Raw genomic sequence first — 23469 nt, forward strand, 5'->3', positions numbered from 1 at the left:
TGGTCACTAGTTCTTGTGTCAGTGGCTTGGGGTCAAGCTCTCGGGAGTACCTGCTTTCGGGAAAGCCGACTGTGGGGCTTCAGTTTGCGTATAGGTCCGGCTAGCCCTAACACAGGAATCTGTGTTCCCTTGTTGGGCTCCGTGGTGGGCGGGGCCGTCGGACCCGAATCTTTATTCTTTCACTATGGCTTCTCATATTTACTTAATAAAAGATTTCGAGGTAACTCCAGTCACTCAAGTCAATCCTGTCACTCAAGTCACTCAAATCACTCCTGTCACTCAACCTAGTTCTGAAACTTCTGCTCCTAAACCAGTCACTCAACCTAGTTCTGAAACATCTACTGTTAAACCTCTCACTCAACCTACTTCTGAAAAGTCTACTGCAAAAAAATTACGTACAGATACAAATGAAAAAAATCATAACAATATTCCCCGTTTCCTAGTCATCTCTAGTCCTTCTGGCGAAATGCATAAGATGTCTCCTTTCGTAATAAACAAATACATCCAGTCCTGTATTGGTGAGCCGAGAAATATAAAGCGTCTCCGCTCCGGAGACCTGCTTATTGATACAACCTCAGCCACCCAGTCTGCTTCTTTACTTCAGATAACTAAACTTGGGCAAGCGAATGTGACTGTAACACCACATAAGTCACTCAACTATTGTCGGGGTGTAATCTCAGAATTCGACCTTCTGTACGTTTCTGAAGAAGAGATCGCTTCTGAGCTCTCCGAACAAAATGTCTGCGGTGTAAGGCGGATCAAGATGCGTAAAGAAGGTAAGTTGATAGACACGAAACACGTGATCCTTACCTTCAACACGCCTGATCTGCCTAAGAATATTAAGGCCGGATATCTAAATATTCCTGTAAGACCTTATATTCCAAACCCTATGCGATGTTTCCAATGCCAGCGTTTCGGCCATTCTAAGACGTCTTGTCGTGGCAGCCTTACATGCGCCCGATGCTCACAGATTGGCCACGATTCTGAAAATTGTACGGCTGCGCCTCTTTGTATAAATTGCAAGGGTGAGCACCCAGCATTTTCACGCCTCTGCCCAAAATGGAAATTGGAAAAAGAAGTGCAGACTGCAAAGTTTACGAGGAACATCTCATATGCCGAAGCCAGAAGATTAGTCCAGAGCACACAGCTTCGACCAAATACATCATACGCCAGTGCTGTAAAATCATCTCGTACAGTCGCCACCCAAACATCAATAGGCACACAGACCCTAGCAAATAAAACCCATCCGTCTACATCCAACAAGCAAAAAGAAAATGGAACCCATATAGTACAAAAGAAAGAAACAGTTATTCAAAGTAAGCCCAAAACTTCTACACATAAATTATCCAATAAAAATAGAAGTCACAGCAATAGCTCTTTTGATGAGATGATTTCTGAATCTGCGGATTCAGACTTTATGGAAGTAGAAGAGGGTCTAGAAGTTCCCAGGCATCTACTTCCACGAAAAACAAAAGAACAGCACAGAAAAAACAAAAACCATTCATAATGGCCACCCTCATGTCATGGAACTGTCGCGGTTTCTACCGAAATTTCCTTGACATCAAATCTATAATAAATGTGTATCATCCTGTGTGCTTAGCAATACAGGAAACAAATTTGAAACCTGAACACCATGCAAAACTTCGGAGGTTTTCTTTCGTCAGGAAGGATAACATTGCAGGTGAGCGTGCCAGTGGAGGTGTAGGTCTCCTCTCCTCACTGGATTATCCCTCAAATGTACTTCCTTTGACGACATCCCTCCAAGTTGTCGCTACTCAAATAAATTTTGATATTATTGTTTCATTTGTTTCTTTGTATTTGCCTCCAAATGAGCACATTTATCAGCAAGATTTAAATAATCTAATAGAGCAGCTGCCTGAGCCTTTTATCATAATAGGAGATTTTAACGGCCATAGTCCACTCTGGGGAAGTAAAGATACAAATTGCCGAGGAAGACAAATAGAGCAGATGATCGAAGATCATAGCCTTTGTCTCCTAAATAATGGGCAAGATACGTACTTCCATGAGCCTTCAAGGACATTCCACGCTCTCGATCTTGCCATCTGTTCACCATCTCTGTTGCCATTTTGCACTTTTAGTGTCGGAAATGACCTGTACAACAGCGATCATTATCCTATTTTTGTGTCTCTTGCACGAAGAGGAGCAAACCCCGTGTCGAGAGTCCCTCGTTTTATCCTGGACAGGGCAGACTGGGAACTCTTCTCTTCCGTTGCAGAGCTGACAGAGGAAATGGTAGAAGGTGTGCATATCGATGACGCTGTTGAAGCTGTTACTAATACTATTATTCAGGCAGCTATGCTTTCGATTCCTAGAACATCAGGAAAAACACTAAAATATTCGAAACCATGGTGGAATCGCGACTGTCATGAAGCACTGAAAAAACAGAAAAAAGCATGGGGTATTTTTCGTAGATATCCTACTCTGCGAAACCTCATAGCTTTTAAAAGAGCCAAAGCAAATGCACGGAAAGTAAGAAGGCAGAGCCAGAGGGATTCCTGGATTTCATGTGTGTCCTCAATAACATCCTCTACGCCTAGTAAGCGGGTTTGGGAAAGAGTTCGAAAAGCATGCGGAATGTACAATGACCACTCACTTTCCTTTCTGGAAAAAGATGGCCGAGTGATTAGCTCCATAGAAGAAATTGCAAATACAATTGGTGAGACATTTGCTGCCGTTTCTTCCAGCCGAAATTACTCACCTGCATTTCTTTCTATCAAGCAACGCTCTGAGAAAAATCCCATCGCTTTCAACTCTTCCAACTTTGAGCCGTACAATAGAGACTTTACTATGGTTGAACTAAAGAGAGCTTTGTTGCAGACACATAGGTCTTGTCCGGGTCTGGATGGCGTGTATTATGAAATGCTAAAGCATCTGTCCTGTAAGTCACTGAGTGCCCTTCTCACACTTTACAATAGAGTGTGGAAGGAGCCTACATTTCCCAGTGCATGGAGGAGAGCTATTGTCATTCCTATTGCGAAGCCAGGGAAAGACCCGAGGAATCCCTCGAACTATCGGCCAATTGCCCTTACCAGCTGTGTTTGCAAACTGTTTGAAAAGATGGTAAACAGCCGCCTAGTCTACTTCTTGGAAAAGAATGATATTATATCGCCTTATCAGAGTGGTTTTCGAAAGGGAAGAACAACTGTAGATAACATGCTCCTCTTAGAGACATCTGTTCGAAAAGCATTTGTAAGAAGAAGCCACCTTGTCTCGATATTCTTCGACATTGAAAAAGCTTATGATAAGGCATGGAGATACGGTATACTCCGGGATCTTCACGAGAGTGGCTTGCGCGGCAACCTACCAATTTTCATTCAAAATTTCTTGAACACTAGAACTTTTCAAGTAAGAATTGGCTCTGTTTTTTCGGATGTTTTTAAACAGGAAGAGGGTGTGCCTCAAGGCTGTGTGCTCAGTGTAACCCTGTTTAGTTTAAAAATAAATTCTGTACTAAAAGAACTTCCTCCCACCATCTTGGGATCTCTATATGTTGATGATCTGCAGATTAGCTGTCGAAGAGCAGACATGAGATATGTAGAGAGGCAACTGCAGATGGCTCTGATTAAGATCCAAGAATGGTCAGACAAACAGGGATTTACATTTTCGAAACAGAAAACTGTCTGCGTGCACTTTTGTAGGAAGCGAGGTCTCCATCCTGAACCTGAGTTATACTTGAATGGTACAATTATTCCAGTTGCGCCTGAAGTAAAATTTTTAGGAGTGACGTTCGACCGAAAATTGACTTTCCTTTCTCATGTTTTAAACCTGAGAAAGAAGTGTCTAAAAACACTAAATATTTTAAAAGTGTTGGCGAACACCTCCTGGGGTGCAGAGCGTTGCTCCATGCTTCGCATTTACAGAGCGCTTATCCGCTCTAAACTGGACTATGGCTCAGTTGTTTATGGATCCGCTCGCTCATCTGTTTTGTTAAAACTGGATCCTGTTCACCATCAAGGTCTGCGGATTTGTTCAGGAGCTTTCAGGACTTCTCCTGTGCAGAGCCTATATGTTGACTGTAACGAACCATCACTTCATCTGAGGCGTGAGCAATTGTCCCTTTTGCAATATTTTAATACTCTATCTCAACCTGAACATCCCAATAAGCTGTGCTTACTTGATAATGAGTGTAACACATTATTTGAAACACGTCCATCCTGTGTTCCTACTTTCCCTTTAAGAGTTCGCCCTGTCATTGAGGAACTCTCCCTCTCTGATATGCACCCCCAAGCAGTACAGAATTTTGAAATTCCACCTTGGGAAAATTCACGGATCCAGCTTCTTGATGTTTTTAAACATCACGTAAAGGCGAGCACTAACGAGATCGTTTACAGACAACTTTTCGCTGAGCACAGGCACAAATATAGCAGTTATTATCCGATATACACAGATGGATCAAAGTCAAATGATCATGTCGGGATGGCTTTTGTATTTGAAAATTACATAGAGGGCAGATGCCTGCACCATGCTTTCTCAGTCCTAACATCTGAACTGACTGCTATATATTATGGTCTTTTGTATATCTCAAAGCTCTGCCACAAAAAGTTCATAGTTTACACAGACTCGTATAGTGCTCTTAAATCCTTGGAAGCTTTTCCCAACACTCAGAATCCTGTGGTAGTGGATGTTCTCAAAATTCATAGAAATTTAATGATAAGAGGATATGAAATCCTGTACTGCATGGGTTCCCGGGCATACGGGAATAAAGGGAAACGAGCTTGCAGACATCGCGGCAAAATCTGCTGTCGAACTGTCCAGTCGCCTTATCCCTTTTAGAGACATCTGCTGTGTCATCAAGGGAAAGATACGAAAAAAATGGCAGCAAATTTGGGATGTTCAGCATCACAACAAGTTGAGAAACATCAAACCTAGAATTGAGCATTGGGATTTTGCTGGAAATCGTAAAGAGGACGTTCTTTTGACTCGACTCAGAATTGGTCATACCAGAGTCACACATAGCTATCTTCTTAAAGCTGAAAATGAGCCTGTTTGTTTTAATTGTAATGTTTGTTTATCTGTTCGTCATATTTTAATTGAGTGTCAATGTTTTAATAGTCTTCGCCAGAAATATTTTAATAGCTGTGACTTACCTCTCGACCGTTTAATCGGAAGAGAGGTCAATTCTAATTTATTTTATTATTTAAAAGAGATTGGCTTTTATTACCAAATGTAATTTGTTTTGAAGACTGTGTCTTGAATGTTAATATGTGCTTTTAACTTGTTTTTATATGACTTCATCCTCTGGATTTGGTACATTTATCTACTTGTTTTTATTTATTGAATTTTAATGTCATCAATTGTAATCATCTCATCTTGTGTTTGGCGCGTCATAATCATCTCTGGTTTTTGCGCCATAATCACTCACTCACTCACTCACTCACCCTCTCGACCGTTTAATCGGAAGAGAGGTGAATTGTAATTTATTTTATTATTTAAAAGAGATTGGCTTTTATTACCAAATGTAATTTGTTTTGAAGACTGTGTCTTGAATGTTAATATGTGCTTTTAACTTGTTTTTATATGACTTCATCCTCTGGATTTGGTACATTTATCTACTTGTTTTTATTGATTGAATTTTAATGTCATCAATTGTAATCATCCCATCTTGTGTTTGGCGCGTCATAACCATCTCTGGTTTTTGCGCCATAATCACTCACTCACTCACTCACTCTTTTGATTCGCCTCAGAATTGGTCACACTAGAGTGACACATAACTATCTTTTAAAAGCTGAGAGTGAGCCTGTTTGTTCAAATTGTGATGTTTGTCTATCTGTACGTCATGTTTTAATTGAGTGTCCATATTTTAATAATCTTCGTTAGAAGCATTTTAATAGCTGTGACTTGCCTCTCGACCGTTTAATCGGAAGAGATGTCAATTGTAATTTATTTTATTATTTAAAAGAGACTGGCTTTTATCAGCTAATGTAATTTGTTTTGAAGATTGTGTCTTGAATTTTAAATGTGTGGTTTTTAACTTGTTTTTATATGAGTTCATCCTCTGGATTTGATACATTTGTCTACTTGTTTTTATTTATTGTATTTTAATTTCATCAATTGTACTCACCCCATTTCGCGTTTGGCGCACTATAATCAACTTTGGTTTTGCGCCATAATCTCTCACTCACTCACTCACTCAAAAGCCATCCCGACATGATCATTTGACTTTGATCCATCTGTGTATATCGGATAATAACTGCTATATTTCTGCATGTGGTCAGCAAAGAGTTGTCTGTAAACGATCTCGTTAGTGCTTGCCTTCACGTGATGTTTGAAAACATCAAGAAGCTGAACCCGTGAATTTTCCCAAGGTGAGATTTCAAAGTTCTGTACTACTTGGGGGCGCATATCAGAGAGGGAATGTTCCTCAATGATAGGGCGAAGTCTTAAAGGAAAGGTAGGAACACAGGATGGACGCGTTTCAAATAAAACGTCACACGCATCATCGAGTAAGCACAGCTTATTGGGATGTTCAGGTTGGGATAGAATATTAAAATATTGCAAGAGGGACATTTGCTCACGCCTCAGATAAAGTGACGGTTCGTTACAGTCAACGTACAGGCTCTGGACGGGAGAGGTCCTGAAAGCTCCTGTCCCTCAGGGGGCTCACTTTTGTGAGTACGGGTGTGGCAATCCCGAGGTACCCTAGCCCTTCAGGGGATCATCTTCTTGGTGAGACGGGTGTCACGATCCTGGAGCCCCAGTGATCTATTCTCTTTTCCGTCTCCTCTCCTCTTGGCTGGTACTTTTTCCCTTCCCTTCTCCCTTGTGGTTTGTCTCTACGGAGTTTGGGGCTCGTCACGAGACTGGAACAGACCTTGTCTCTAGTTCTCGAGTGGCGAGAAAACTGCCCACGTGCTTGCCGTGCGTGGAGACCCGTGTCGCTGGAAAGGAGGGTCCTGGTAGTTGAGGGGCGAGGTACTGTCCCCAACAGACTAATTTGGCCTCTGCTTCAGCTAAACGGGAGGTACCTTAGTCGTCCTCACGGGTGTCAATCGGCTGGTCACTAGTCCTTGTGTCAGTGGCTTGGTGTCAAGCTCTCGGGAGTACCTGCTTTCGGGAAAGCCGACTGTGGGGCTTCAGTTTGCGTATAGGTCCGGCTAGCCCTAACACAGGAATCTGTGTTCCCTTGTTGGGCTCCGTGGTGGGCGGGGCCGTCGGACCCGAATCTTTATTCTTTCACTATGGCTTCTCATATCTACTTAATAAAAGATTTCGAGGTAACTCCTGTCACTCAAGTCACTCCTGTAACTCAACCTAGTTCTGAAACTTCTACTGCTAAACCAGTCACTCAACCTAGTTCTGAAACTTCAACTGCTAAACCAGTCACTCAACCTAGTTCTGAAACATCTACTGCTAAACCAGTCACTCAACCTAGTTCTGAAAAGTCTACTGCTAAACCAGTCACTCAACCTAGTTCTGAAAAGTCTACTGCAAAAAAATTACGTACAGATTCAAATAAAAAAAATCATAACAATAGTCCCCGTTTCCTAGTCATCTCTAGTCCTTCTGGCGAAATGCATAAGATGTCTCCTTTCGTAATAAACAAATATATCCTATCTTGTATTGGTGAGCCGAGAAATATAAAGCGTCTCCGCTCCGGAGACTTGCTTATTGATACAAACTCAGCCACCCAGTCTGCTTCTTTACTTCAGATAACTAAACTTGGGCAAGCGAATGTCACTGTAACACCACATAAGTCACTCAACTATTGTCGGGGTGTAATCTCAGAATTCGACCTTCTGTATGTTTCTGAAGAAGAGATCTCTTCTGAGCTATACGAACAAAATGTCTGCGGTGTAAAGCGGATCAAGATGCGTAAGGAAGGTAAGTTGATAGACACGAAACACGTGATCCTTACCTTCAACACGCCTGATCTGCCTAAGAATATTAAGGCCGGATATCTAAATATTCACTAAACTAAACATCCTGTCGTGTCACTAAAACATCCTGTCGTGGCAGCCTGACGTGTGCTCGATGCTCGTCGGTTGGTCACGATAGTGAAAATTGCACTGCTGCGGTATTGTGTGTAAATTGCAAAGGCGATCATCCGGCATTTTCTCGTTCTTGTCCAAAATGGAAAACAGAAAAGGAAGTACAGACGACAAAAGTCGCTAGAAACATCTCCTACGCAGAAGCCAGAAGGCTGGTTTAAAGCACACAGCTTCAACCAAATAGATCATATGCTAGTGCCGTTAAAGGAACACGGACCGTTGCAACTCAAACATTGATAAATGCACAGACCCCTCCAAATAAAACTCAGAAGCATGCAAGCCAGAAAAAGGAAACTCCGACTCATGTAGTACAAAAACAAGAAATAGCAATCCAGAGCAAATCCAAAAATGAGTGAGTGAGTGAGTGAGTGATTATGGCGCAAAAACCAGAGATGATTATGACGCGCCAAACAAAAGATGAGATGATTACAATTGATGACATTAAAATTCAATAAATAAAAACAAGTAGATAAATGTACCAAATCCAGAGGATGAAGTCATATAAAAACAAGTTAAAAGCACATATTAACATTCAAGACACGATCTTCAAAACAAATTACATTTGGTAATAAAAGCCAATCTCTTTTAAATAATAAAATAAATTAGAATTGATCTCTCTTCCGATTAAACGGTCGAGAGGTAAGTCACAGCTATTAAAATATTTCTGGCGAAGACTATTAAAACATTGACACTCAATTAAAATATGACGAACAGATAAACAAACATTACAATTAAAACAAACAGGCTCATTTTCAGCTTTAAGAAGATAGCTATGTGTGACTCTGGTATGACCAATTCTGAGTCGAGTCAAAAGAACGTCCTCTTTACGATTTCCAGCAAAATCCCAATGCTCAATTCAAGGTTTGATGTTTCTCAACTTGTTGTGATGCTGAACATCCCAAATTTGCTGCCATTTTTTTCGTATCTTTCCCTTGATGACACAGCAGATGTCTCTAAAAGGGATAAGGCGACTCGACAGTTCGACAGCAGATTTTGCCGCGATGTCTGCAAGCTCGTTTCCCTTTATTCCCGTATGCCCGGGAACCCAGCAGTACAGGATTTCATATCCTCGTATCATTAAATTTCTATGAATTTTGAGAACATCCACTACCACAAGATTCTGAGTTTTGGGAAAAGCTTCCAAGGATTTAAGAGCACTATACGAGTCTGTGTAAACTATGAACTTTTTGTGGCAGAGCTTTGAGATGTACAATAGAGCATAATATATTGCAGTTTGTTCAGATGTTAGGACAGAGAAAGCATGGTGCAGGCATCTGCCCTCTATGTAATTTTCAAATACAAAAGCCATCCCGACATGATCATTTGACTTTGATCCATCTGTGTATATCGGATAATAACTGCTATATTTGTGCCTGTGCTCAGCGAAAATTTGTCTCTAAACGATCTCGTTAGTGCTCGCCTTTACGTGATGTTTAAAAACATCAAGAAGCTGGATCCGTGAATTTTCCCAAGGTGGTATTTCAAAATTCTGTACTGCTTGGGGGTGCATATCAGAGAGGGAGAGTTCCTCAATGACAGGGCGAACTCTTAAAGGGAAAGTAGGAACACAGGATGGACGTGTTTCAAATAATGTGTTACACTCATTATCAAGTAAGCACAGCTTATTGGGATGTTCAGGTTGAGATAGAGTATTAAAATATTGCAAAAGGGACAATTGCTCACGCCTCAGATAAAGTGATGGTTCGTTACAGTCAACATATAGGCTCTGCACAGGAGAAGTCCTGAAAGCTCCTGAACAAATCCGCAGACCTTGATGGTGAACAGGATCCAGTTTTAACAAAACAGATGAGCGAGCGGATCCATAAACTACTGAGCCATAGTCCAGTTTAGAGCGGATAAGCGCTCTGTAAATGCGAAGCATGGAGCAACGCTCTGCACCCCAGGAGGTGTTCGCCAACACTTTTAAAATATTTAGTGTTTTTAGACACTTCTTTTTCAGGTTTAAAACATGAGAAAGGAAAGTCAATTTTCGGTCGAACGTCACTCCTAAAAATTTTACTTCAGGCGCAACTGGAATAATTGTACCATTTAGATATAACTCAGGTTCAGGATGGAGACCTCGCTTCCTACAAAAGTGCACGCAGACAGTTTTCTGTTTCGAAAATGTAAATCCCTGTTTGTCTGACCATTCTTGGATCTTAATCAGAGCCATCTGCAGTTGCCTCTCTACATATCTCATGTCTGCTCCTCGACAGCTAATCTGCAGATCATCAACATATAGAGATCCCAAGATGGTGGGAGGAAGTTCTTTTAGTACAGAATTTATTTTTAAACTAAACAGGGTTACACTGAGCACACAGCCTTGAGGCACACCCTCTTCCTGTTCAAAAACATCCGAAAAAACAGAGCCAATTCTTACTTGAAAAGTTCTAGTGTTCAAGAAATTTTGAATGAAAATTGGTAGGTTGCCGCGCAAGCCACTCTCGTGAAGATCCCGGATTATACCGTATCTCCATGCCTTATCATAAGCTTTTTCAATGTCGAAGAATATCGAGACAAGGTGGCTTCTTCTTACAAATGCTTTTCGAATAGATGTCTCTAAGAGGAGCATGTTATCTACAGTTGTTCTTCCCTTTCGAAAACCACTCTGATAAGGCGATATAATATCATTCTTTTCCAAGAAGTAGACTAGGCGGCTGTTTACCATCTTTTCAAACAGTTTGCAGAGGCAACTCGTAAGGGCAATTGGCCGATAGTTGGAGGGATTCCTTGGATCTTTCCCTGGCTTAGGAATAGGAATGACAACAGCTCTCCTCCATGCACTGGGAAAGGCATGCTCCTTCCACACCCTATTGTAAAGAGTGAGAAGGGCATTCAGTGACTTACAGGACAGATGCTTAAGCATTTCATAATTCACTCCATCAAGACCCGGAGAAGACCTATGTGTCTGCAATAAAGCACTCCTTAATTCAAGCATTGTAAAGTCTATTGTAAGGCTCAGATTTGGAAGAGTTGAATGCGATGGGATTTATTTCAGAGTGCTGCTTCATAGAAAGAAATGCAGGTGTATAGTTTCTGCTGGAAGAAACGGAAGCAAATGTCTCACCAATAGTATTCGCAATTTCTTCTATGGAGCTAATCACTCGGCCATCTTTTTCCAAAAAGGAAAGTGAGTGGTCTTTATATATGCCGCATGCTTTTTGAACTCTTTCCCAAACCCGCTTGCTAGGCGTGGAGGATGTTATTGACGACACATATGAAATCCAGGAATCCCTCTGGCTCTGCCTTCTTACTTTTCGTGCATTTGCTTTGGCTCTTTTAAAGGCTATGAGGTTTCGCAGAGTAGGATATCTACGAAAAATACCCCATGCTTTTTTCTGTTTTTTCAGTGCTTCATGACAGTCGCGATTCCACCATGGTTTTGAATATTTTAGTAGTTTTCCTGATGTTCTAGGAATCGAAAGCATAGCTGCCTGAATAATAGTATTAGTAACAGCTTCAACAGCGTCATCGATATGCGCATCTTCTACCATTTCATCTGTGAGCTCTGCAATGGAAGAGAAGAGTTCCCAGTCTGCCCTGTCCAGTATGAATCGAGGGGATCTCGACATGGGGTTTGCCCCTCTTCGTGCAAGAGACACAAGAATGGGATAATGATCACTGTTGTAAAGATCTTTACCCACATTAAAAGTGCAAAAAGGCAACAGAGATGGTGAACAGATGGCAAGGTCGAGAGCATGGAATGTTTTTGAAGGCTCATGGAAGTAAGTATCTTGCCCATTATTGAGGAGACAAAGGCTATGATCTTCGATCATCTGCTCAATTTGTCTTCCTCGGCAATTAGTATCCTTACTACCCCAGAGCGGACTATGGCCGTTAAAATCTCCTATTATGATGAAAGGCTCAGGCAGCTGCTCTAAAAGACCATTTAAATCTTGCTGATCAATATGCTCATTTGGAGGCAAATACAGAGAAACGACTGTAACAACAATATCAAAATTTGTTTGAGTAGCGAGAACTTGGAGGGATGTCGTCAAAGAAAGCACATTTGAGGGATAATACAGTGAGGTGAGGAGACCTACACCTCCACTGGCACGCTCACCTGCAATGTTATCTTTCCTGACGAAAGAAAACCTCCGAAGTTTTGCCTGTTGTTCTGGTTTTAGATTTGTTTCCTGTATTGCGAAACATACAGGATGATAAGCATTGATTATGGCTTTGATGTCGAGCAAATTTCGGTGGAAACCGCGACAGTTCCATGAGACGAGGGTGGCCATTATGATTGATGTTTGTCGTTCCTGTGTTCCTTTTTAGTTTTGCGCGGAAGCAGATGATCTGGAACTTCTAGACCGTCTTCCACTTCCATACTGTCTGAATCTGCAGATTCAGAAATAATTTCATTTGCAGAACTATTGCTGGGACTTTTATTTTTGGTTTCTATTTTTGGAGGCACAGTTTTGGGTTTGCTCGGGATTGCTATTTCTTTATTTTGTATGATATGTGTTGGATTTTCTTTTTTCTTGCTTGCAGGCTGCTGGTTTTTATTTGGTGGAGTCTGTGTATTTATGGAAGTTTGGGTGGCTATTGTGCGGGTTGATTTCACGGCTTTGGCATATGATTTGTTTGATTGAGGCTGTGTGCTTTGAACTTGCCTTCTGGCTTCGGCATACGAAATGTTCCTAGAAACTTTTATGGCCTGCACCTCCTTTTCTAATTTCCATTTTGGACAGGAACGGGAAAATGCTGGATGGTCGCCCTTGCAATTAATACACAGTGCTGCAGCAGTGCAATTATCACTGTCGTGGCCAACCGACGAACACCGAGCGCACGTCAGGGTCCCACGACAGGACATCTTGGAATGGCCAAAACGCTGGCACTGGAAGCATCGCATCGGGTTTGGAATGTATGGACGTACAGGACAATTGAGATATCCAGCCTTAATATTCTTAGGCAGATCAGGCGTTTTGAAGGTCAGGATCACGTGTTTCGTGTCAATCAACTGACCTTCCTTACGCATCTTGATCCGCCTGGCAGCACTGACATTTTGATCGGCTAGCTCGGAAACGAACTCTTCTTCAGAAACAGACAGAAGGTCGACTTCCGAGATTACGCCTCTACAAATATTAAGTGTTTTATGTAGAGATACTGTAATATCAATTTGTCCTAGTTTGGTTAATCTTAGGAGGGAGGCAGACTGTACAGCTGAAATTGTATCGATAAGCAAATATCCGGATCGGAGACGCTTTATGTTTTTTGGCTGACCAATGGAGGAATGAATATACTTCTGAATTATAAACGGAGATAACTTTTGAATTTCGCCAGAAGGACTTGAGACTACAACGAAACGAGGGCTGTTAGGGTCATTTGCATTTGCATCGGTACGTGCTTTTTTAGTAGTAGATTTATCTGAATTGGTGTTTTGAGTGACGGGACTGACTTCAAAGTCTTTGATTAAGAATATATGTGAGTTAGCCATATTGGAAAGAGAATAGATTCGGGTCCGACGGCCCCGCCCACCACGGAGCCCTACAAGGGAACACAGATTCCTGTGTTAGGGCTAGCCGGACCTAAACGCAAACTGAAGCCCCACAGTCGGCTTTTCCGAAAGGAGGTACTCCCGAGAGCTTGACCCCAAGCCACTGACACAAGGACTAGTGACCAGCCGATTGACACCCGTGAGGACGACTAAGGTGCCTCCCGTTTAGCTGAAGCAGAGGCCAAAGCAGTGTGTTGGGGACAGTACCTCGCCCCTCAACTACCAGGACCCTCCTTTCCAGCGACACGGGTCTCCACGCACGGCAAACACGTGGGCAGTTTTCTCGCCACTCAAAAACTAGAAACAAGGTCTGTTCCAGTCTCTCGTGACGAGCCCCAAACTCCGCAGAGAGAAACCACAAGGGAGAAGGGAAGGGAAAAAGTTCCAGCCAAGAGGAGAGGAGACGGAAAAGAGGATAGATCACTGGGGCTCCAGGATCGTGACACCCGTCTCACCAAGAAGATGATCCCCTGAAGGGCTAGGGTACCTCGGGATTGCCACACCCGTACTCACAAAAGTGAGCCCTCTGAGGGTCAAATCCAAAAATGAGCCTTCAAAAATAGAAACAAAAAACAGAAGCTATAGTAATAGTTCATTTGAGGATATGGTATCTGAATCTTTAGATTCAGATAGTATGGAAGTAGAAGAGGGCTGGATCTTCCCGAGCATCTACTTCCACGAAAAACAAAAAAGCAGCACAGAAAAAACAAACATAAATTATAATGGCTACCCTGATCTCTTGGAACTGTCGCGGATTCCACCAAAATTTCTTGATATCAAAAGTATAGTCAATGTTTATCACCCTGTGCGCTTGGCAGTACAGGAAACAAATCTGAAACCAGATAAACTAGAAAAACTTCGGAGGTTTTCTTTCGTCAGGAAAAACAACCTTGCAGGTGAACGTGCCTGTGGAGGTGTAGGTCTTCTCACCTCACTCGACTATCCCTCAAATTCCCTTCCTTTGACGACATCCCTCCAAGTTGTCGCTATACAAGTAAATTTTCATATTGTAGTTTCAGTCGTTTCTCTTTATTTGCCTCCTAATGAGCACATTGATCAGGAAGATTTAAATTGTCTTATAGTGCAGCTGCCTGAGCCTTTCATCATAATAGGAGATTTTAACGGCCATAATCCGCTCTGGGGTAGTAAAGATACAAATTGCCGAGGAAGACAAATTGAGCGAATGATTGAAGATCATAGCCTTTGTCTCCTGAATAATGGGCAGGATACTTAAAAGTCCTGGCGAACACCTCCTGGGTTGCAGACCGTTGCTCCATGCTTCGCATTTACAGAGCTCTAATTCGCTCTAAACTGGACTACGGCTCAGTTGTTTACGGATCTGCCCGGTCTTCAGTGTTGTTAAAACTCGATCCTGTTCATCATCAGGCTCTGCGGATTTGTTCTGGAGCCTTCAGGACATCTCCTGTGCAGAGCCTTTATGTTGACTGTCACGAGCCATCACTCCGTTTGAGGCGTGAGGAGTTGTCTCTTTTACAGTATTTTAATATATTGTCTCAACCTTACCATTCTTACAATCTGTATTTATTTGATGATAGTTGTGACCTTTTATTTGAAGCACGTCCATCTTGTGTGCTTTATTTTCCTATCAGGATTCGTCCTCTAATTGAAGAATTCTCCTTATCTGATTTGTCCCCACAAGCAGTACAGAATTTTCAGATCCCACCTTGGGAAAATGCACAAATCCAGCTTCTTGACATTTTCCACAATTAAAGAGGAACAACCACAAATGACATCATATACAGACAAATTTTTGCTGAGCACAGGCATAATTACAGCAGTTATCTTCCCGTATATACGGATGGATCAAAGTCAACTTGTCACGCTGGGATGTCCTGTATAATTGGTGACCACTTGGAGAGCAGACGTTTACACGACTCCTCCTCGGTCTTAACCACTGAACTGACTGCTATCTATTATGCGCTTTTGTACATGTCAACGCTATGTTATAGAAATTTCATAATATATACAGACTCCTACAGTGCACTGAAAGCATTAGAATCCTTTTCAAGCACCGAGAATCCTGTGATCGTGGATGTACTGAAGCTAAATATTAAATTAAGAAGTCGTTGATATAAAATTCTGTACTGCTGGGTCCCTGGACACACAGGAATAAGAGGCAACGAGCTGGCAGACATCACAGCAAAATCTGCTGTTGAAACGTCTGGCCGCCTCAGCCCTTTTAGAGATATCTGTTGTGTCATCAAAGGGAAGATCAGATATAAATGGCAACTACTTTGGGACATTCAGATAGATAACAAGTTGAGAAGGGTAAAGACTAAAATAGAGCATTGGCATACTAGTTCCAATCGTAAGGAACAAGTTCTTTTAACTCGCCTGAGAATTGGTCACACTAGAGTAACACATAACTACCTTTTGAAAGCTGAAAACGAGCCTGTTTGTGCAAATTGTAATGTTTGTCTATCTGTCTATCACATTTTAATTGATTGTCCATATTTTAATAATCTTCGTGAGAAGTATTTTAATAGCTGCGACCTGCCTCTCGACCGTTTAATCGGAAGAGAGGTCAATACCATTTTTTTGACTACCTGAATGAAACAGGTTTCTATTATTTAATTTGATTTTTGTCTTGAGATTTTATGTTAGAATTTTAATGAATCAGATATTTTAAGATTTTATATCTATATTGCATATGTCATTATCTGAATCATAATCAACATTTTCATCCCACCATTTCACTATCTTTTTATGCTGAAATACGAATCCTGCGTTTGGCGCATATGGCCTATAGAGCTTTGCGCCATAAATCTACCACTACCACTACCACTACCACTATTTGTTTCAAACTCCTTCGCTAACTCCAATAGCAGAGTTTTAGTAAATTTCCTCATAAGCTCACCCATTATGGAAAATTAAAGAAAAATAACCTAACCCAAAAAACAACAACAGGTCTATCTCTCCAAAACTGAATAATTCCTTAACAATTCTGAACACAAATTGCCTTACAACACTTAATGATACTACCTATGCCTACAAACAAAGCGTATATTAAAAAATGCTCATTAAGAGGTAACCTTTTCCTGCTCTATGTCCAAAATAAGCTAGTCTCGAATAACTGGCATAACTTCTCCAAAATCACAAAAATGGTACTCACTAATTTTGAAGACGCCTTCGATTGACTCTCCTGGCACTACTTGGATATTCTTCCGGGAAATTTCACTATTTTGCGGCACTAGATCACGCTTCCTCCGGCGTTCCCTTCTGACACACTGTGACTTGTCACTGAAGAGGCTTCACCACGCGAACTGTCCTTGCACGCAAAATTAGATCGTTTTTGAAGAGAAGAAAGTCTTTATTGTTTACATAAAACTCAAGTTCACAGGCGAAAAAGTCCGTTCCTAAATTTACTCTCAGAAACAATCCCTAAAAGCTGCCACCAACTTTTAATATTTACTGTTGTGGTGTAGTGGCTGAAACCGCTGTGCAAAACCTGGGTTGTGACATCAGGTTCAAAGCAAAACACAGCATAAAAATTTTATTGAACGCCAAAAAAAATGGCTACATACAATTCTGCAGAGAAAAACCTATCTATCTCAAAAAATCAAATTCTATACATTTTACGTGGGAGAGCAATTCGTGGCTCTCGAGCTTGCGTTTTTAACATTGCCAACGATTTAATTATTTTAATAAAGAGTATTTTAATAACTATTGGAAACGTATTTGTAAGTTAAAAAAAATAATAACTTTCAGCTTATGCTCACGACACATCCTTGTCCATATAAATCTTCAGTCTCTTCTTCTTTTATGTAACCTTATCACAATATATATATATTTCCAAATATATTATACATAACGGAAGTTGGGAGGTACTCCCCTTTCTCCACAAAATTTCTATTTTTTTTTTGTTGTTTTTTTGTCACTGTCCAATCTGGATTGAATAGGACTAAAAGTTTTATGGTCTACCCAACCCAAGCGAAGAATGATTCTATTCCAGAAATTTAACGCAGTCTGTTCAAAAGTAGAATCAAAAACACCCCAGATTAGTAAGTCTCTTTCTTTTCCTTTATTTAGTTCTTTATTCTCCGAATACCGGCAGCCGTTGATTCCGATTGCGTAATATCACGTGTAGAAGAATTACGTTGCACGTATTGCGCAATAGCGTTTGCTGTATTTTGCAGAGATAATTAATTTTGATGTTCAGTCTGAGATTTATATATGAACACTTAAAAGAGTTTTATTTTGCTTTCGGAATATTCGGCAATTTCCGAGTATGCGGATCTTCTGATTTCAGAAATGTTCCTCTTTTTTTTACTTAAATTACTTTGCTTGGAATATATGTTAAGGGAAAACTGTTATGCAATGAAAATTTAGAAAATGTTCAGAATTTTGATTTAAGTTAAATTATTTAGATATTAATATGAGTGGGAAAATAAATTGTATTTATTATTAGGTGCCAAGCGAATACAATTAATATGACTTATTATTATTTATTTTCTATATTTTGAACTGAAATTTCATCATTAAATCTTGTAATATAGTTTAGTTCTGCATAGTTTTTTTTCTCTCATTGTAAACTAATTCTGTAAATTCTTTTTTTTTAAAAAATTTAAAATTTTTAAAAAAAAAAGTAAATTGTTTTCCATGTTTGAGGTAATGCTCATTCTCTTAATAAATATTGCATTGCTCATATTTTAAATTGCAAGTCTAATTTTTAAGGTTATGCAGTTGTGTATAATGTAATTAGACAGGTGCTTATTTTTTTTTCTTAAAATGTGCTTGAAAAGTGCTTATAGGTGCTTATTTTTTTAACTAAAATGTGGCTATGAACCCTGGGTCCCCTTGGATTGATATTAGGTGCACCCCAACAGGTATGCCTGGCGTTAAAATCTTGTGACGTCGAGGATGCTTCAGTGGTATTAACACTGCTATTGGTGAATCAACACTTTTTATTCACAGCACATACCACAGATACAACATTTAATTAATACATTTAGAAAACTTTAGTAGATTTCCGAGCTGGTGACACGATCAGAGACGTTAACGAAGATGGCATTCGTCATCACTGGACGAATTAAGTCTCCACACCTCAGCTCGCTGGCGGAGCTTCCCAAAGCTCTCTCCGACAGGCGTCTCACAGAAGTCTCATCTCTTTACGCATGCGTATTACTCAGTTAAGTCGTTGCCATTCACAGTTCTTTAAAACAGGTGTTAAAATTAATTATAGTCCTCGTAGTGTGAGGAATCTGCTAACGAAGTTCTCTCTAGCATCATAGGTCTTTCTGGCAGAGAGTTCAGGAGAGTTCTTTACAGACTAACCCCTTCCGCCTCCAGATTTTGTTTTCCTCGGACACAGAGGGAACAAAACTTTTTTTTCAAGTTCCTACGGGATAAAATACAAGTTCAGCCAGGCGTTCGTTACAAACAAACACCTTCCGCCTCCAGTTTTTGTTTCTCCGGACACAGGAGAAGTAAACCTTCACAGTTCAGTTCCTGGTTTCAATAGAGATTATTGAACATTTTACCAGTTAATTTTAAACCGCACTTTTACAAAGGCTCTCCACTCTCATAACCAGGCCATCATAAAAAATACATAACAAAAATACGTAATAAAAGAAATGATAACTAGTCTATTTAACTGGGATGTACAGAGTTTCTACTTAAGCAGTCTACATTTAAGTTGTCACTTCCCTTTTTTTGATGTATCGTAAAATTATAAGATTGAATGCTAAGGCCCAGCGTAATAATCGACCATTTCCACCTGCATTATTTTTTAGCCATACTAGGGGATTATGGCCCGTTTGAATGGAAAATTTAGTCTGCCCTACAGAATTGCGGCACACTCTTTTTCAGTGGTGGAATACTTCCGCTCACTATCAGTAAATGTTTTACTGAGATACAATATGGGATGTTCTTTCCCTTTATCATCCTTCTGGGCTAAAACAACACCATATGCTTGATCTGATGCGTCTGTCTGTAGTATAAATGGTTTAGAAAAATCGGGTGCATGTAGCACAGGCCTACTAGATAACTTTTCTTTTAACGATTTGAATGATTCATTACATTTATCATTCCAAACAATTTTACCTCTTTTCTTATTCCCTTTTAACAAATCTGTCAAAGGTGCGGCTATAGCAGAAAACATAGGTATATATTGTCTGTAGTATCCAGATAACCCTAAGAAAGCTCTAATCTCAGTTTTAGTTGTGGGAACAGGAGAATTTTGAACCGCTTCGATTTTTAGTTCTGCTGCAGAACGTTTTCCTAGACCTACTATGTGACCGAGATATTGCACTTAGAGGGTTTAATAGTTAAATTGGCTTTTCTTATTCTTTCTAAAATTTCATGTAAATGTTCCTCCCACGTTTCAGAAAATATAGCAATATCATCTAAATAAGGGGTAGCATACTTCTCACATCCGCACAATATTTCGCTCATCATTTTACTGAAGTAATAAGGGGCATTTTTAAGCCCAAATGGCATGCGCATAGGCCTATATACGCCAAAATTTGTAGCAAATGCAGCAATTTTCTGCGCCCTAGGAGTCAGCGGAATTTGTCAATAACCTTTAGTCAAGTCTATCAAGGTGATAAATTTGGCTGCTGCAACAGTTTCAACACGTTGCTCTATATTGCGGATCGGATAGGACTCAGTACGCGTTATTTCGTTTAACTTTCTGTAATCAATACATAGCATTGCCACCCAAACATCAATAGGCACACAGACTAAACCAAATAAAACCCAACCGACTACATCCACCAAGAAAAAGGAAAATGCAACTCATTTAATACAAAAAAAAAAAAAAAAAAGAAACAGTCATTCAAAGTAAACCGAAAACTAAAAGTCACAAAATAATTAATAAAAATAGAAGTCCTAGCAATAGCACTCTTGACGATATGATTTCTGAATCTGCGGATTCAGACGGTATGGAAGTAGAAGAGGGTCTAGATATTCCCAGGCATCTACTTCCACGAAAAACCAAACAAGAGCACAGAAAGAAAAACCAGTCATAATGGCCACCCTCGTCTCATGGAACTGTCGCGGTTTCTTCCGAAATTTGCTCGACATCAAAGCCATAATTAATGCTTATCATCCTGTATGCTTCGGAATACAGGAAACAAATCTAAAACCAGAACAACAGGGCCCTCAGGAGGCTCACTTTTGTGAGTACGGGTGTGGCAATCCCGAGGTACCCTAGCCCTTCAGGGGATCATCTTCTTGGTGAGACAGGTGTCACGATCCTGGAGCCCCAGTGATCTATCATCTTTTCCGTCTCCTCTCCTCTCCTCTTAACTGGAACTTTTTCCCTTCCTTTCTCCCTTGTGGTTTCTCTCTACGGAGTTTGGGGCTCGTCACGAGAAACTGGAACAACCCTTGCGTCCAATTTTCAAATGGCGAGAAAACTGCCCACGTGTTTGCCGTGCGTGGAGACCCGTGTCGCTGGAAAGGAGGGTCCTGGTAGTTGAGGGGCGAGGTACTGTCCCCAACACACTACTTTGGCCTCTGCTTCAGCTAAACGGGTGTCAATCGGCTGGTCACTAGTCCTTGCGTCAGTGGCTTGGGGTCAAGCTCTCGGGAGTACCTGTTTTCGGGAAAGCCGACTGTGGGGCTTCAGTTTGCGTATAGTTCCGGCTAGCCCTAACACAGGAATCTGTGTTCCCTTGTTGGGCTCCGTGGTGGACGGGGCCGTCGGACCCGAATCACTTTTTCTTTCACTATGGCCAACTCACATATATCTTTAATAAAAGATTTCGAGGTCACTCCAGCCACTCAAGTCAATCCAGTCACTCAATCTAGTTCTGAAATGTCTACTGCTAAACCAGTCACTCAACCTAGTTCTGAAACGACTACTGCTAAACCAGTCACTCAACCTAGTTCTGAAAAGTCTATTGCAAAAAAATTACGTACAGATACAAATGAAAAAAATTATAATAATAGTCCCCGTTTCCTAGTCATCTCTAGTCCTTCTGGCGAAATGCATAAGATGTTTCCTTTTGTAATAAACAAATACATCCAGTCTTGTATTGGTGAGCCGAGAAATATAAAGCGTCTCCGCTCCGGAAACTTGCTGATTGAAACAACCACAGCCGCCCAGTCTGCTTCTTTACTTCAGATAACTAAACTTGGACAAGCGAATGTCACTGTCACAGCACATAAGTCACTGAACTATTGTCGTGGTGTAATCTCAGAATTCGACCTTCTGTATGTTTCTGAAGAAGAGATCGCTTCTGAGCTATCCGACCAAAATGTCTGCGGCGCAAGGCGGATCAAGATGCGTAAAGAAGGTAAGTTGATAGACACGAAACACGTGATCCTTACCTTCAACACGCCTGATCTGCCTAAGAATATTAAGGCCGGATATCTAAATATTCTTGTAAGACCTTATATTCCAAATCCTCGTTTCGGCCATTCTAAGATGACTTGTCGTGGCAGCCTCAGATGCGCCCGATGCTCACAGATTGGCCACGATTTTGAAAATTGTACCGCTGCGCCTCTTTGTATAAATTGCAAGAGTGAGCACCCAGCATTTTCACGCCTCTGCCCAAAATGGAAATTGGAAAAAGAAGTGCAGACTGCAAAGGTTACGAGGAACATCTCATATGCCGAAGCCAGAAGATTAATCCAAAGCACACAGCTACGACCAAATACATCTTATGCCAATGGACTTAAAAGATGTCGCACAGGTGCCAACCAAACATCAATTAGTGTGCAGACTCCACCAAACAAAACTCAACAGACTACTGACAACAGGAAGAAAGAAAACTAAACCCATACAGTACAAAATAAAGAAATAGTAATACAAAGCAAACCCAAAACTACCACAAAAAAAAAAGAAATAAAAATAAATGTTCCAGGAATAGCTCTCTCGATGGAATGGTTTCTGAATCTGCGGATTCAGACGGTATGGAAGTAAAAGAGGGTCTGGAAGTTCCCAAGCATCTACTCCCACGAAAAACAAAACAAGAGCACAGAAAAAACAAAAACCATTCATAATGGCCATCCTCATCTCATGGAACTGTCGCGGTTTCCACCGAAATTTGCTTGACATCAAATCTATTATAAATTCGTATCATCCTGTGTGCTTAGCTATACAGGAAACAAATCTGAAACCAGAACAACATGCAAAACTTCGGAGGTTTTCTATCGTCAGAAAGGATAGGCTTGCAGGTGAGCGTGCCAGTGGAGGTGTAGGTCTCCTCACCTCACTGGATTATCCCTCAAATGTACTTTCTTTGACGACATCCCTCCAAGTTGTCGCTACTCAAATAAATCTTCATATTGTTGTTTCATTTGTTTCTTTGTATTTGCCTCCAAATGAGCACATTTATCAGCAAGATTTAAATAATCCAATAGAGCAGCTGCCTGAGCCTTTTATCATAATAGGAGATTTTGACGGCCATAGTCCACTCTGGGGTAGTAAAGATACAAATAGCCGAGGAAGACAAATTGAGCAGATGATCGAGCCTTTGTTTCCTAAATAATTAATGGGCAGGATACGTACTTCCATGAGCCTTCAAGGACATTCCACGCTCTCGACCTTGCCATCTATTCACGGTGTCTGTTGCCATTTTGCAGTTTTAGTGTCGGAAATGACCTGTACAACAGCGATCATTATCCCATTTTCGTATCTCTTGCACGAAGAGGAGCAAACCCCATATCGAGACTCCCTCGGTTTATACTGGACAGGGCAGACTGGGAACTCTTCTCTTCCATTGCAGAGCTCAGAGATCAAATGGTAGAAGATGTGCATATCGATGACGCTGTGGAAGCTGTTACTAATACTATTATTCAGGCAGCTATGCTTTCGATTCCTAGAACATCAGGAAAAATAGTAAAATATTCGAAACCGTAGTGGAATCGCGACTGTCATGAAGCACTGAAAAAACAGAAAAAAGCATGGGGTATTGTTCGTATGTATCCTACTCTGCGAAACCTCATAGCCTTTAAAAGAGGCAAAAAAGCCTTTAAAAGAGGCACGAAATGTAA

This window comes from Stegodyphus dumicola, chromosome 7 (genome assembly GCF_044657685.1).
Source record: "Stegodyphus dumicola isolate Sdum_Otavi_A_Nest chromosome 7, ASM4465768v1".
Taxonomy (NCBI): Eukaryota; Metazoa; Arthropoda; class Arachnida; order Araneae; family Eresidae; genus Stegodyphus; species Stegodyphus dumicola.